We start from the raw sequence: 14,637 nt of genomic DNA on the forward strand, positions 1-14,637 counted from the left end.
GATTTTTTGCTCCATCCTTTGAAACTTCTCTCTCTCCCTCTCTCCGGTTCTCTCTGTAACAGGCTACAGTTTGTGCACCTGCCCCCTCACGTTGATGGACAGCTGCTGACAGGGTAAGCCCCACCCCCTTTTTCTTCTCCTGACTGGGAGAGGACGGGATGCTGAAGCGCTGAGAAGAGGGAAGGCTTTGGAAGTGATTTATTTTATGTGTTCCCGGCTCCAATGCCGCTCGCGCCCGTGTGGGCGTTCCTCAAGGATGCTTTCGCCCTAACATTCCATCAGTCATATCTCGTTTGTGTGCCCCGCGCTGGCCACTCAAGGCTGAATGGTGAGCAGCAGCCTTCTGAATACAAAGCCTCTGAACCCAGCTGTCCCTTTCACCCTCCCTCAACGATCTCTCTCTCTCCCGCCCGCCTCTCTCTCCCTCTCTCTCTCTCCTGCCCACCTCTCTCTCTCTCTCGCTCTCACTTTCTCTCTCTCTCTCTCCAGTTCAGTTCAGATCAAATAGAGTTGTATCGACGTGACAAACAAAGCCTGTTTCCAATGCATAGTATTCAAGTACATGAATGACAGAAGTGATAGAGCGGTAATTACGTTAGAATAGATATATATATATAATATTATATATGTACTGTATATGTAAAGTCTTTTGTCTTTACTCTTCAGTTGTTTCTTCTCTCTCTCTCTCTCTCTCTGTCTCTCTCTGTCTCTCTCTCTCTCTCTCTCTCTCTCTCTCTCTCTCTCTTTATCTTGCTGGCTCTGCCTCCCAAGCCCCCCCAGCTCTTCACAAACGCCCCGCTTTCTTTCACCCTCTGGCCCCCTTGCTCTGTGACAGAGTGAAGGAGTAAAGCGGGGAGACAGGCGTATTCCAACAGATGGCTGGAGGTGTCCTGATTCAGTCACACAGCAACTGCATGAATGGGAGCTCAGAGAGATTGATAGACAAGAGTGAGAAACAGAAAAAGAGTGGGGGGGATAAAAAGGGGAGGAGAGGGAAAGGAGAGTGGAGGAGAGGGACACGGAGGGAGAAAGAGAGAGAAGAAGAAAGAGAAGGGCTGTTCAGCAAAATTAAAGTGAAGAGAGGGAACCGTTCCCCTCTCTCCCTCCCTCCTCTCCCTGCCTCTTCTGGCGTCTGAAACCCCGCCCCCTCCTTTGACTCCTCTCTGCATCTATATTAGTGCCTTTGTGCCTGAGCCGCTCAGTGGTTCGGCTGCTGGAGGGCTGCTGGGAGAGGAGCTCGGGGTGGGGCAGAGTGCTGACGGGTTCATGACCCCCTGCGATCGCCGTGCGCTCCGGAGGACACCGCCTCCGCCACAGACGGGCTCCAGAGGACCGCGGCTGTGAGGTACGCTCCCTGCCCTACATTACCGCTGCTCTTCTCCGCGCTCCGCGCGCTTCTCCGCGCTCCGCTCCTGCTGCGCCTCCTCGCCGTCTGCGTGCCGGCTCCCCCTGCGTTTCCGCGCCGCTCGCCCTGTCCGTGGGCTATGACCAGGAGGCGCACTGGCAGCAGCCCGGAGTCAGGAGCAGGCAGACGCGGAATTCAGCTCTTATAGCTGCCTGTATCTCTTTAGCGTAGCTGTTTTAAGACAACTCCTGTATATCTCTCTCTCTCTCTTTCTCTTTTTCTCTCTGTCTCTTTCTAGTCCGGTTACTTTAAGACTGAGTGATGTAAATGTGTTTATTGGCTTAACTTATTCTGTTCAGTTCTGCTCAACAAGCAATTTATGGGGATGAGTAAACTGCACTGACACTGTCACCTGTTCACTTCCCCGTCATTGTGAAGGAACTGTGTAGTACTGTGTATTTCTCATTTAAGTGAAAGGGAAAGTATTTGGCTGTGTGGACCAAGGATTACACTATCATCCCTGGTCTATCTACCTTGAATGAGCTATTTGCAGATGCAGATACAGTTATGCGTGTGGTTAGACAGAGCAAAGTGCCGAGGAGCATATACCTGCCGTGTGTATGACTCATTCCACCAAATACCTTTCCTGGGTTTTATCATAAAATAAATATTAAATCAGACAATTTCTAATTTTATACACACACACACACACACACACACTCATGATTATATGTATTCTTATAGGATCTGTGTGAGTGTGTGTTCATGCATTTTAATTAGAATTATTTGTTAAATGGTGCCATTGCGCTTGACAAGCACTGATAAATCCTCAGAAATGAACAGCACACCGTGCTTCTTTCAAATTAATTCCCATTGCTGGAGTGAGACAGAGAGACATTTAAGCCCTATTACCCTAGCCGTTAGCATCCGTGAGTCTCTGTTCGTGGTGTTCGCAATTACGCGGGGTGTAATTGGGCGGGTAAAATGAGAGCTGTGATCACACTTTGCGCACTAGCCGAAGGCTTCTATCTGTTGACTTTGCCTAACTGCTGCGGTGAAAAACGACATGGTGTGTGCTGTGGGTGTTTAAACACTGGTCCAAATTCCCGTGACTCACAAATAAACATTTGTTTTTTTGAGGTCTTTAGATTTTAGTTCCCCTAGGTGCCCCCTAGTGGTGGCCTCTCTCGTTCAGGGAGATGTGCCAGTGGCTCAGGGGCTTTAAGCTGTCCCTTTCAAGCTGGTAAATGTTTTGAAATTTTCATAATGAAATGAAATTCAAATATGAAAAATATTTCATATTTAAAGTGTATTTTAAAATGAATTAAATCTTTGCGTGGGAGAGACAGGAAAACAAACTATTGCTTTCTGCTCTGAAGCTAGCTAATTATTATTCCATTGCTGAAGAAAATTGTTAAAATTTCCTGGTCTTTGAAGTTTGATGCGCACTTTATTGTCATCCACCTGTGTACACATGACAGTGGTGTTTTAGCGTGAATTCTTTGGTTTGCTAGGTGCTGTTCTGGAGAAACATTGTGCTTGTGACAAATTAGTAAAAATAAACGCATAAAGACTTCAGAAGGGACCAGTGATATATCCTGTTTTTACTTGCTTCAGTGAGCAAACACACATTTTATTGATCTTGTGAGCCAACAGCGCAGGCTTGATTAGACTAAAGACAGGACTTGAGGTTAGATAGATATCCTGCGTAAGTAAATAAATTACTTTAACATGGTACTGCCTTTTTTTTTTTACTTCATGCTTTTGCGTTTGTTTGGTTGTTTTCCATGATGAGTTTAAACACAGAAAAAAGATTATTGTAGACAAAATCAATGAACTGTGCTTGGTGCTTTTTGTCTGTAGTATACACAGTTACTGCTTGTAAACTGAGGTGGTTAATACAGTCATACACAGCTTACACACGATCAGAATTTATTCGGATGAACTGTTTATTTGGTTACTTATTCTTACGAGGATTTCTGTGCAAATGAAACCTTATGACACATTGTACGGGACAGACAGGACCTATGGGGTCCCCTATTTGGGAATGCGTCAGTCGGGGTTGCAGGGGTACTGCTGGATCAGGTCAGGAAACGTATTTTAAGTGTGAAGTCATGGAGAGAGGCTCACTTGCAGCAGTGCTGTTTTCTTAAGTGAAGGGTGAACAGGCAGTGTGTGCAGAACGTGCCTCACATTATATCACGGGGAATTTTCGTAAAAGTTCTCATTTCTTTCTTCCAAAATTGTTTTTCTGGAGTGTAGTTATACAAGGAAAGTAGCTCATATTTCAAAAGCCATGGTTTATTCATGTAGTTTGTTTCAGTAGGTTTTGAACAGAAGAAAGATTAGTCTTTTTGCATTCTCGTTTACAAGAAACAGTTTTTTTTTGAAAAAACGTTTTTGTGAGGTTCATTTATTATTCAGTTTATCTTCCAATAAACAAGTTTAAAAGGATGGCTTTACAGTCATATACTTGCAGACTGAATAGACTCACGCCAGAACACTGCAGATGTGGGCACAGGCTGCTTCAGCTTGTTACGAATCTCGCAATAAGAATCTTTTGTTAGACCTGATCTTCTTTACCCAGTGCTACAGAACGTGGCACAATGGAGGAGCCATGGGAGGGCAATATAAAATATTATGATATCACATTTTTATATGAGCTACCTGTGCTGCCCTATAAATCCACCTCTCCGACAAGAACCAATGTTCTTACAGTCACTATTGGGGGTCCCCAATGTCTCAGTATTTCGGATACAATATGAACCCGGAAAATGTTCCCACCATCAATGTCACGAGCACTTGGACCAACCCCTGGTCAGTAAAAAAAGTATTAAGGTTTGACTTGTGATGCTGACACGCTGTGTGTGCATTACAGACACTCTGCATGCAGAGTATGGATGCATTACATATGCAGCCAACATTTCATGTGCTAAAGTAACTGGGGCTAATTAACAGACATGGGAGAAAAGCACGGTTCTGCATTTAGATGCAGTAATTGTTTCCAGAAAAACTGCCTCCTTGCAAAAAGAGCATCATCACTTAAAGTGAAATGACATTGGGCTCTTGCATCAACAATCATATTTAAGGACGTTTTTAAAATATTACTTTAAAGACATCTGATGACATAGGAATGCTCCATCCAATGCTTCCAAAAGACTAATCTCATTCTGAAAATCATGACCCCTTGGTGCATATGTGTGACCTTATACCCTGAAACACAACATATGAACTATGACCCCACACCTCCCAGAGGCAGAGACGGATTTGAGGTGTCAAGTCAGGGCTACGCTTCATCAGGCTTGATGACTCTATAAAACTGGCAGGGTCACTTGCCTCCACAGATGGCCTGTCATATCGAGAGGAGTCAATTCTACTCCTTACTTCCGTATCAAATGCAAGGTATAGTTACATGTTGAGACAAAAAAATTATGATGCCAAAAAATATGCTTGCCGTGCAGTTGTTTGTAAAAACTGCTCTGCCACTCTACTCATTTATTATACAGAATGAGACTGAGTGAGTGAGAGAGAAAGGGAGAGAGAGAGAGAGAGAGGACACATTTTAATGATGGAGGCAGGGAGTGTTAATAATACAGGCAGTGAGAGTTTCCTCAGAGCAGGCGTGTGGTGGGGCTTGTTAAACTCACAGTGTGCTTTGGATAGAGAGGTCATATCTTCATTCCCGCTATTATTTCCCAGCTCAGCCTCCAGTGACTGTGACAAGAGGCTTTGGTGCTGGCTGAGCTGAGGGGAAGCACTTCAAGGGGAGGCTGCGGGCTCATGTAAATTTATGGCAAGCTCGAGGTCAAAGGGCTATCACAGCTGCCTGCCAAGTCTGCACACTGCGATGCAAAGCGAAGTGTGGCAGGTTTCAGATAATGGTGTTACTACTGCTATGAATACGGGCTTCCTTTGGTTGTGTGGAATTACAGTATATGGGTACGTGTTATCTGGGCATTTGATTGGTTTGTGAGGTTTAAATGAAGCTAAAAAGATTAGTTTTGTAATGTGTTATTTAAAATCCCCGATATGTCCGCAAATTAGGAAAATGCGTTTTTTGGCATAAAATGTCACATTTACCTTAAATGTACAAAAATCACGTTAAATGTGTTTTAAGTTATTATTTTACCTCAGGAAGACTTTAAAAAAATATTTCTACTCAACAATATTTCTTTGTGTGCCTTGTAAATTGCTTTGAATAAGTGTGTCTGAATAAGTGCCAGTAATGTAATGTTCCTTTAGTTACTCCGTATCCAGCACTCTCCTTGCTCTGTCTGGAAGGATAATGCTCTTCCTTTTTTCTTACTCTTTTTTTTTAGATTTGACTGAAAGTGATCCAATCAATCAGGGATAGGTGGAGTGAAACCAATCGCTTTTTATCTGGGATTTAGACCCGCGTGATGAAGCCATAAAATTTTTATATCCATCCAATCCATAAATCCATCAATGGATTCATCAGGGAGGAGTCACTCACAACACGTATCTGAATAAAGAGATGTTTTTCACTTTGGGCTTACAGAATCCCTCTCACCCCCAAATCAGTTCCATCAACGTCTGCAAAAACACAGTTGGGATTCTTTCGGTTTTAATCATGATGCATATGCATTTCATCACTGGCAGGAATGCATACCTCTCATTTCATGTTGCCCTTTCTGATACACGACTGAGGGCTGTAGTAACAGAGCTAAATGCGGGGGACTCTCTCTCTATTTGCATATCAGATAATTGCATGCTATATTTTATTTGCCAGTATGCAGCTGGCCCCGGTTTTTATCTCCTGGCTCGATTCCCTACTGTAATTTGCATACTCTGCTTAAGTGTAACATGTCACAGCAGCCCTGTAGCACACACAGTTATCAGGAGTTGACTGTTGACCTGTAGCCAAATAATCTGCCAGACCAGGGAATTTTTATAAGGATTGAAATTCTTTTACAGTTACGAGTGTAAAATAACAGAAGGAACTGGGTAACATCCTGTTACGTTGTGACAAAGGGTACAGCTGATTTGCCATGGGAAGAAAAATCTGTATTTTGAATGTGTGTGTGCATGTGTGTGTGTGTTTGTTTGTGTGTGTGTGTGTGTGAGAACACTTGCCCACGTGTGTGTGTGTGTGTGTGTGTGTGTGTGTAAGAGAAAGAGAGAGAGAAAGAGAGCACATGCTTGTGTGTGTGATAGAGAGAGGGCACATATGCTTGTGTGTGTGTGTGCATGTGCGTATGTTTGTGTTTATATGTGTGTGCCAATATAAGCATGTGTGTGCACATATGGGCTGTGTTTGTCAGTGTGTGTGCATATAGGTGTGAGGACCTGGCCTTGCTAAATGACAGTTGAGAAGCTGCCCCTGCTCCTCCTCCAACCGAACGGCAGAGTGATATTGACAGAGCATTGAACGCAAACCACAAACACCCCGGATGGGAGACAGCAGGAAGTGGATATCAGTCACAGTGATGGTATTCAAGGTGACATCGCTGACTCCCTGTCCATTAGATCTGCAATCCTCATCACTGCTCATGTTACAGCGTGTCTACACGCAGCGTCTGTTCCATTGGCATGCAGAGCCGTGGCAGCGCGGAGGCGGCTAACAGCCAAAGTGCTGCACTCTTTAAGTCCGTTTATTGGAAAAAATGTGTGTTTTAACGGACTATGGAACTAACAGTCTGCAAGACTTCGGAAGATGTTCTTTAGTTATGTAAATGGGTAAAAAGGACAGATAATGCTGAGCATTTGGCTGGCTGTCAGGACTGCTAAACCCCTGGAAACCTGAAGGTTTAGGAAAGATATATCAGTGGGGCTTTCTCTAATGATGAATGTTGATTGGTTCTGGGAGGGGAAGTTTCAGTTATATGGCATTTTGAGGTACCTTGGAGATGGCACACCATTCTGCCTCCTGATTAGTCATGGACGCGGCTCTGCATCATTGGACAGGTAAAATCCCTCTCACATGCCGCATGTGCTCAAGCTGCTGATCGTTCCCCATTGGCTGAGGGACCAGAGAGGCAGGACTGGAAAAGAGGATTACAGTTTTTGAAAAGCTGAGAAGAAAAAGCAGGCGACAGTGCTCAATTTAAGCTCTCTCTGTCTCACTCTCTCTCACACATGCAGGGACAAGCATGTTACTCTTCTTTGTTTAGTCCATGTGGTTGGTACAGGTATGTGTGTTATTGAAGTTGTGTCTTCATGGTTTTCTCACTTTTGGGAAATGACAATGCAAATAATTTGATTGACTTTCAAGAAAGCACAATTAAGCTGTGCATTAAGATGTAAAATCAGTCAGGTTTAATGATATTGTTGAACTGATTGTATAGTGGTACTATGACAATCTCATATTTTCACAACATTGGATAACTTTATGTCAGAGATGACACGCATGTGTGGGACATTAGTATGGACATTAGTGTGACAGAGAGTGATGCTCCTCCATTTTGGCTGCTGTGTGAGCCTCTAGCTGTCTCTCAAAGCCTAGGAAGCCTTCAGGACCAAGGACAGCTCCCCGACAAGCAGCACAGCTGACATTGACGGGTAAATTACCCAGCTGTTCATGTTGGTTGTTACTGCTATGGACCTATGTGTCTGAAATAAAGTTAAATTGAATCGAATTGAATTGTTGGTCCTGCATATTACAAAACATCCTGTTCTGTCTTTTAAGAGAGAGACCTGCTTGGACAATTTGTACAGTGTGAGGGCTTTCTATTACAATTTACAGTTCAAAGAAGTGCATTTCACAAACCCCACTAGAGCTAGAGACAGCACTAGTGCTGGAGTTACCAGCAAATCAGTGCCACCATCAAGGGTGCATGACACCAGACCTGTGAAGTCTCAGAAACAGAGGGAGAGGTGTTTTTCTTTTTTTTTAAATAGAAACATTGAGGTGTTGTCTGAAGAGGTGGAGTTTCAGGGGTTTGCAGAAAACTGCCAGTGAAACTGCTTTCCTGCACTATCTATCTGCTCTGGAGCGAAACAGAATTGTTTAACTCTTGGACCCTGATCAGAAATGTGGTTTTATTTAACTAAGCCCCAGCTCTTGACGTAACTGAACCGTTTAACTCTTGGTCCCTGTGATAGCTGTAAGTGCCAATTGGTGTCAGATCAGTAACTTCAGCGAAGAGGAAAATTAGCTGTAGTTTAAGTTTTTTTTTTTGAAGAGGAGGGGGTGGCCAGGGTTTGCTTTTGGAAGAATAGATGGAAAAAATGATTACAAAGATCAGTTGGGTCTGCAATTCTGGGCTTTGCCTATATGTCCCAGCAGCCACTGACAGGATTTCATCTTGAAGTTTTTTGAAAGGATGGGAAAAGGATGGGGCTGCTTCCGTGAGCTTGAAGATACTTTCATCCCGTTAGATGATAGATGAAGCAGGAGCTGAGGCCACATTCAAAAGCGGCATTGAATAAATCATAACTAATATGAGTCTTCTCATCAATATTTCATCTGAGATGGTGAGCAGTAGGGCCTGGTGAAGTGTGTGTGCGGTGCTTCCGCACAGTGACTCTGCAGCAAGGGTCCGGCGAGAGTGCGGCTGAGGAAAAAATATTTCAGTCGCGAGAGAAAGTAAGTTGGGATTGTGAGCAACAGACGAGAGGAAGAAAGCGGAAACTGTGCATTGCACACACGTGTGTTTGCACAGCCTAATAATTCGTTTTAGCTGAGTGGTCGTGCATTGGATCCATATTGAGCCTGCATCCTCTTGTGATTTCAGAAAGCGCAATGCAGTCTGGGCAAGTCAGGGTGTGCCTTAATTAGAATGCACTTGCCCTCTAAAAGGTGGTCATGACATGATAATTGACCAATCAATAAGCCTTTTTCTTAGTGATTGCCAGTAGTTTATATTACATCACATGGTCACTGAAACATCATGTAACTGAACATGAACCAGTTGTGAAGGGGTTTGAGAAGAACTTACACTTTTCCATCGCTGTCCACCAACAAAATTTTTTTAAAATCTCAGAGTAATCCGGTCCGGAAATTAAAAATGCACTGCTCCATTAATTATGCGTGTTTTCCTACTTATTAATTACAAGTTATTGGTTAGTCTTTAATGCTTTTTATGTACCATGAAATTCCAGAGATTTTTGATTGGACTCTAATAACAAAATGTACGGAAAGCACTGAATGTGAATTAATGTTGCAGCACATATACTACAGTTTGCATTCACAATGTTTGAAGCCTTACTTTAATCCTAACCGGAATAGCAGTGACATAGTCAATAATGCAGTTTGAAATTTGTCAATGACATAACAGAAGCTGACGGAATATTCCAGCATGTGCAGCACATCTGTCTTGTCTTTCAAATATTGCTCCTCACAGCTATTCTTAGCTACAGCCGTCCTACTTACCGACATAAAATTTTTTCCCATACATTACGCACGGTTTCCCTTTCTTATTTTCCCAAGAGATTTCTGACAGGTACTATCACCGGTCAAAAAAATAAATACGCTTACCAAAAATCTGGTAACCGAAAGCTGAGCTCTTCAGCGCGGCAGGAATACCTGGGCTGAATGTTGCAGGTTGATTTAAGACCGCATCTGTCACTCAGTGGTCTATTTCAGTCTCACTCGCACTGTCTTGTTGCTGAGACCTGATGTATTCAAGAGGAAATGAGCTCCCAGGTTCCTCATGAGACAATTCCAATTATGGAGCTGAACATTAGTGGGACTGCAGTGTAGCAACATGAACACTTGTATCTTAATTTGTTCTCAGCGAAAGTCCTTAGTCAGTGGAACCCATCTGTCAGTTAATAACCCATGTCTGCACCGCCGTTCTGAAATGAACATGTCCGTCTTTTTAAAAGCATCAGGCATCCGAGATGTTTCCCTGTGCAGGGTGAAATGGGACTTTTAAGCATCTGTGCCATACGGTATGCCTTCAGTGCATGACAAATAAAGGAGTTTTCGTTGTATTAAAAAGTCAGTTAAGTGAACTGCTCATCTGACAGCTTTGGCTCTGTGCTTTGGCCCCTTGAGACTGGAGATGTGTGGCCCTGTTTCTCTGCTTCCTGTGTGGCTCCGGGCCCTTATATATACAGTACTGGGAGCACTGGGAGGCCAGGAGAGCTCCACTTACATCAACATGCTTGTGGATTGGGATGGCTGCATGTGTGTGTGTTTGTGCAGGTGTGAGTCTGTGTTTGTATGTGTTTACATATTAGTGTGGGTGTGTTTGTACATGTATATGTGAGTGTGTGTTCCTGTGCTTACTTGCATACTGTATGTTGGGTTAGGTGCCTGAGTCTTCATATATGTGTGTGTGTGTGTGTGTGTTTACGTGCAGGAGCATACATTTGTGTACATAATGTTTGTGTGTCTCTGCAAGTGTGTTTACAGTACTGTGTCATTGCGCAGGTGTTCTATGGCTGTGTCATGACCACATTTCTGTGTCCAAGGTTCTTGTTGTGTGTGCTTCAGTGCGTTCAGAAGGATAAGCCCATAAACGGGACTCGTACGGAGTTAAAAATGTTGAAAAAGTCGCCTATTTCACATTGTGACTTCCAGGACGGTCGGCACAGCAAAGTCATCCCTGTGCTTTGTGAATGCAACGGGCTATAAATATACCGCTCTCTGGTGTCTGAAAAGAGCGGGGCTGCTTACCCTGAAAACATCCCATCATTTACAGGAAGGGAAGAGGAAATGCTCGTTCTCCTGCCATTCGCCTTCGCGCATTCATCACTTAACTCCCAGGAACGGGCGTTCCCTTCCTGTCGGACGACGCTTCATCACTCTGACATCCTCACCGGCACCGCTGAGCCAAACACAGACGCGTACGCACCCTGTGACTGCAGGGCTGTGGCTGCCTGGCCTAACACATGTCATTTATTCAATAAGGGGGGGACATTTAGAAGTAAGGGAATATATTATATTGTTAGTGTATCCACAACCCTTTCAGGCATATTTCCATGCACTGCTGTGTTAAATAATAATCGCCATACCACCGAGCTGCAATGAGAAGCATAGTGCCTGTTTGTTTATGAGCCAAAGGAGATGCTGTTGAATCCAGCCCAGGTTCTATGCGAGTAAGAAATATTACTCCAATTCATTAAAAATACGATGCAGGAATGAGCAGATATCCCCAACATCGTAAAGTGCACCTGTGCGCTTTTCAGAGCACACGTCCTGATTGGGCCTTAGGAGGGTCAGCTTGCCTAATGCTGTTCTCTAGCCCCGCCCACCCCTAGAGACCTCAGCCCTACCTCTGGAACATGGAGTTATCGCAGTGGCATGTCTGGCGTGACTGTGGTTTACACAATGGCTGTCTCACAATAATACCGACGTGCATCACAGTGCTGTCGTTCTGTCAGCACGTCCACAGACCAGGCAGAATTAGCCCTGTCACATCGACAAGATCAGAAATAGCCACCCTTTGCGGTTTCTTGTAAGGCATGTCTCTGTGGACAAAGCTGGACTCTGTTGAGAGGAGAGACGGTTTAATGCAGCTCAGCTCTTTTATCTAGGAGTGATTTTGATCTTGATTCAGCATAATTGCATTCCCAGCTGATGACTAACACTCTTTGAATATTAAGGCAACATTGAAAAATAAAAAAACACTGTGGAAACATAACTGAATTGCTCGTTTTTATTGAGGTTTTTCTCTGTGGATATATCTACAGAGGGGTATGGAGATGGGGGAGGTGCTGGAGACGGGTTTTTGGCTATCATGGTGTGGGTAAATGGAGCGTGTAGCGTTTCAATGCCATTTTGCACTGACACAAAATGCACAGAGGAAAGGAGAAGACAGGGAGGGCTCAGCTGTGCACTGTTCCATTAAACCAGCGACATTTATGAAATGCATCTTGGCAGCTGGACACTGACTCTGGTGAGTACGGACCTGGTCTGGTGGTATTGAACGCTGTCAGCTGGCTGTCTTTTTGTTTCCAAGTGATGGGGTGGAGGGTATGGGGGGAAGGGGTGGGGGGGAGGGGTTGGTGTTTCTGACAGGGTGGAATAGAGTTTCCTGCTGTGTTTTTTTGCAGACTTTTAGAGGAGGGTGCAGTGGCAGAAATAAATTGAGCATGTACGGTCTCTCGCGCTGTGTCAAAATGTCAGCGTGTTTGAAAAGAGACATAGCTTTTCCTTTAATTTGACTTCTTTCTTTTGCCCACTTGCGATGCTGTCAAATGTTTCCACACAAATGCTGTGGAGGTTTTCCGAGCCACCGCTGAATCGCCCTAGCAACCACTGGGGAGGTGGGATTACCCACCAGCCAGTGAGGAGGATTTTGGCGAGAAGTTTACACACCTGGTGTGGGTTAATAAAGGTCAGGCTCTTGGTTCCTTAGCATCCACACCAAGGACAGACTCATGGGAAAATCCATGGTAATTCATGGGAAAGACAGGTGGATGTCCCCCCACTTGGGGTGACGAAAAACAGTACGTGATTGGTCACTGATGGGAAATAGGTGTATTGTAGAAGAAATTTGACTGAGGGAAATAATAATTAGGGCCAGTAGATGAGAAACAAGACAAATATCTCGCACTCTCCTCTTAATTGATCCACTGGGGAAATGCCATTAAAAAGATAGTTGGTATTCACTGCCACACTAGTACACAAAACCAGACCGACGCTTCATACACCTGTCACCTCCGCCAAAAACTGAGACACAGAGGGAAGTCAGAGACATAATGAATTTTTTTTTCCTGTCGTGATTGAAGCTTCCCTTTCCGCTCGGTGAGATGCGGGCGTGTCTGACACATTTCCCCATGAGGGCTGCCTCACTCCCGCTGCCACAGGAACAGGAAACGAATAGTATCCGGCAGTAATGAGACCACAAATATAAATAAAAAAAACCGGGCTCCATGCGCGGCGTGGTGCGGGATGCGGTGTGCTGTGGATGCAGAAGTGTGTTTAAATTGGGGGTGAGCTCTGTCACCGGTTTCTAATGCTGTCACAGCTCTTTAACATGACTGACAGAGAGTACTGTGCTTGAACCCGAGTGTGTGGAGGTCTGATGAAACATGGTCATCGTGCCTTTGGGCATGCCGCTTAGCCTGCGAATCCTGGCAAGCCAAAGTGTAAAATAGTTAACTGTGGGAGTGGCCTAGCGCGAGGCCACCTGGCCGGTTGATTGGCTCTTAAGCGCGGAACACTAATCAGCAGCCCGCCCACGTAGTCCTCCTCTGGCCCCGCCCTTGCAGCGGTAATTATAAGAGTCAGTTGACAATGCAGCCGCTGCGATTGACATAAATAGACGGAGGCAATTAATACTGAACCCGGCTGCCCATGATTTTCTCAGCGTGGCAGCTAACAGGGTGTGATGGATCACACGCAGTAAATGTTCGGTGTTAAATCAGCTCTTACAGTGTACATATGCTCCTTATTGGGCTCATGTGTACCCTCAGACCTGAATAAACACTGGACATTTCACTGGGTGACAATGTGACCCGCATTTCAGATGTAATCTTTTCTTCCTTTGTTTGTTAACGGTCTGTCTTGAGGCTGTAACTGTGCTCAGAGGTAGACAATGTTGTGGGAGCTTTTTAGGTGAGGAGTGCTCAGCTAGTGCTCAGTGACCCAACGCCAGCCTGCTGAGGTGAAGCAGTGTAGGCAGACACAGGTGGAATGGAACAGTGGACAGATGAAAGGAGAGGTTTTTTTTTCGGCAGATGGCTAATTGTGGAATGCACTCACCGTGCCTCTGGCACTGAGCAGCTGAGCTTCATTGCTTGCCAAAAATTCTGTTTTAAAGAGACGGGTCATTCACCTAAAATTTCCCTTAATTCCCTTAGTTGATGAAAAGTGGCGGTAGGCACAGAAATGATTGGATTCTCTGTATGACTGTTCTAGGAAATGTGGCCTGTGAGGTGAAGTGAATGTTTTTGAATTTTCTCTTCAATTCAGTACGAAAAACATTTTCCTGTCTGTGTACAAATGTGTATGTGAATGTGTGTGTGTGTGTGTGTGTGTGTGTGTGTGTGTGTGCGTGCGTGCCTATGTGTGTGTGCATTTGTGTTCCTGTATTTATGCCTGTACTGTTTCACAGTGAAATTAATTTCACCACAGTGTTGTTGGTATAAGGCGACTGATTATCATTTTTCTTTTTTTATTTGATTCTAGAAATCACACTGAAGTGCATCGAGGACTGTGAAGACCATCATTTCAGCCAAGGTGGGATCATGATAATATTTTATGCCTGCAGTTATGTTATTATATTAGAACTATGCATGTGTGATGCCAGTGATACAAAGAAATACTCAAAAACTGTAAGACACACACACATACACACAGACACACTGCGGTTAGCTTGAAAACTATATTTACAAACAGCTAACCTTGCTGTGGATATTTATCCTATTTATCCAGATGT

At 44.3% G+C, this 14,637-nt stretch overlaps 1 protein-coding gene across 4 annotated transcripts in view; it reads left to right on the forward strand.

The window, feature by feature from the left end:
* Window positions 1–14,637, forward strand: part of LOC135237108 (extracellular sulfatase Sulf-2-like) — a 70,543-nt gene that overhangs the window by 21,653 nt on the left and 34,253 nt on the right. For 3 of the 4 annotated variants that reach the window (XM_064303865.1, XM_064303867.1, XM_064303868.1), the window contains exons 3-5: window positions 63–113; window positions 772–1,345; window positions 14,388–14,438. The gene's annotated coding sequence lies outside the window, so the exon portion shown is untranslated. Of the gene's footprint in view, window positions 1–62; window positions 114–146; window positions 329–771; window positions 1,346–14,387; window positions 14,439–14,637 lie in introns of those variants that run through there. The other variant, XM_064303866.1, reaches the window with a different exon arrangement.

The sequence above is a fragment of the Anguilla rostrata genome, chromosome 13, assembly GCF_018555375.3.
Source record: "Anguilla rostrata isolate EN2019 chromosome 13, ASM1855537v3, whole genome shotgun sequence".
NCBI classification, from domain to species: Eukaryota; Metazoa; Chordata; class Actinopteri; order Anguilliformes; family Anguillidae; genus Anguilla; species Anguilla rostrata.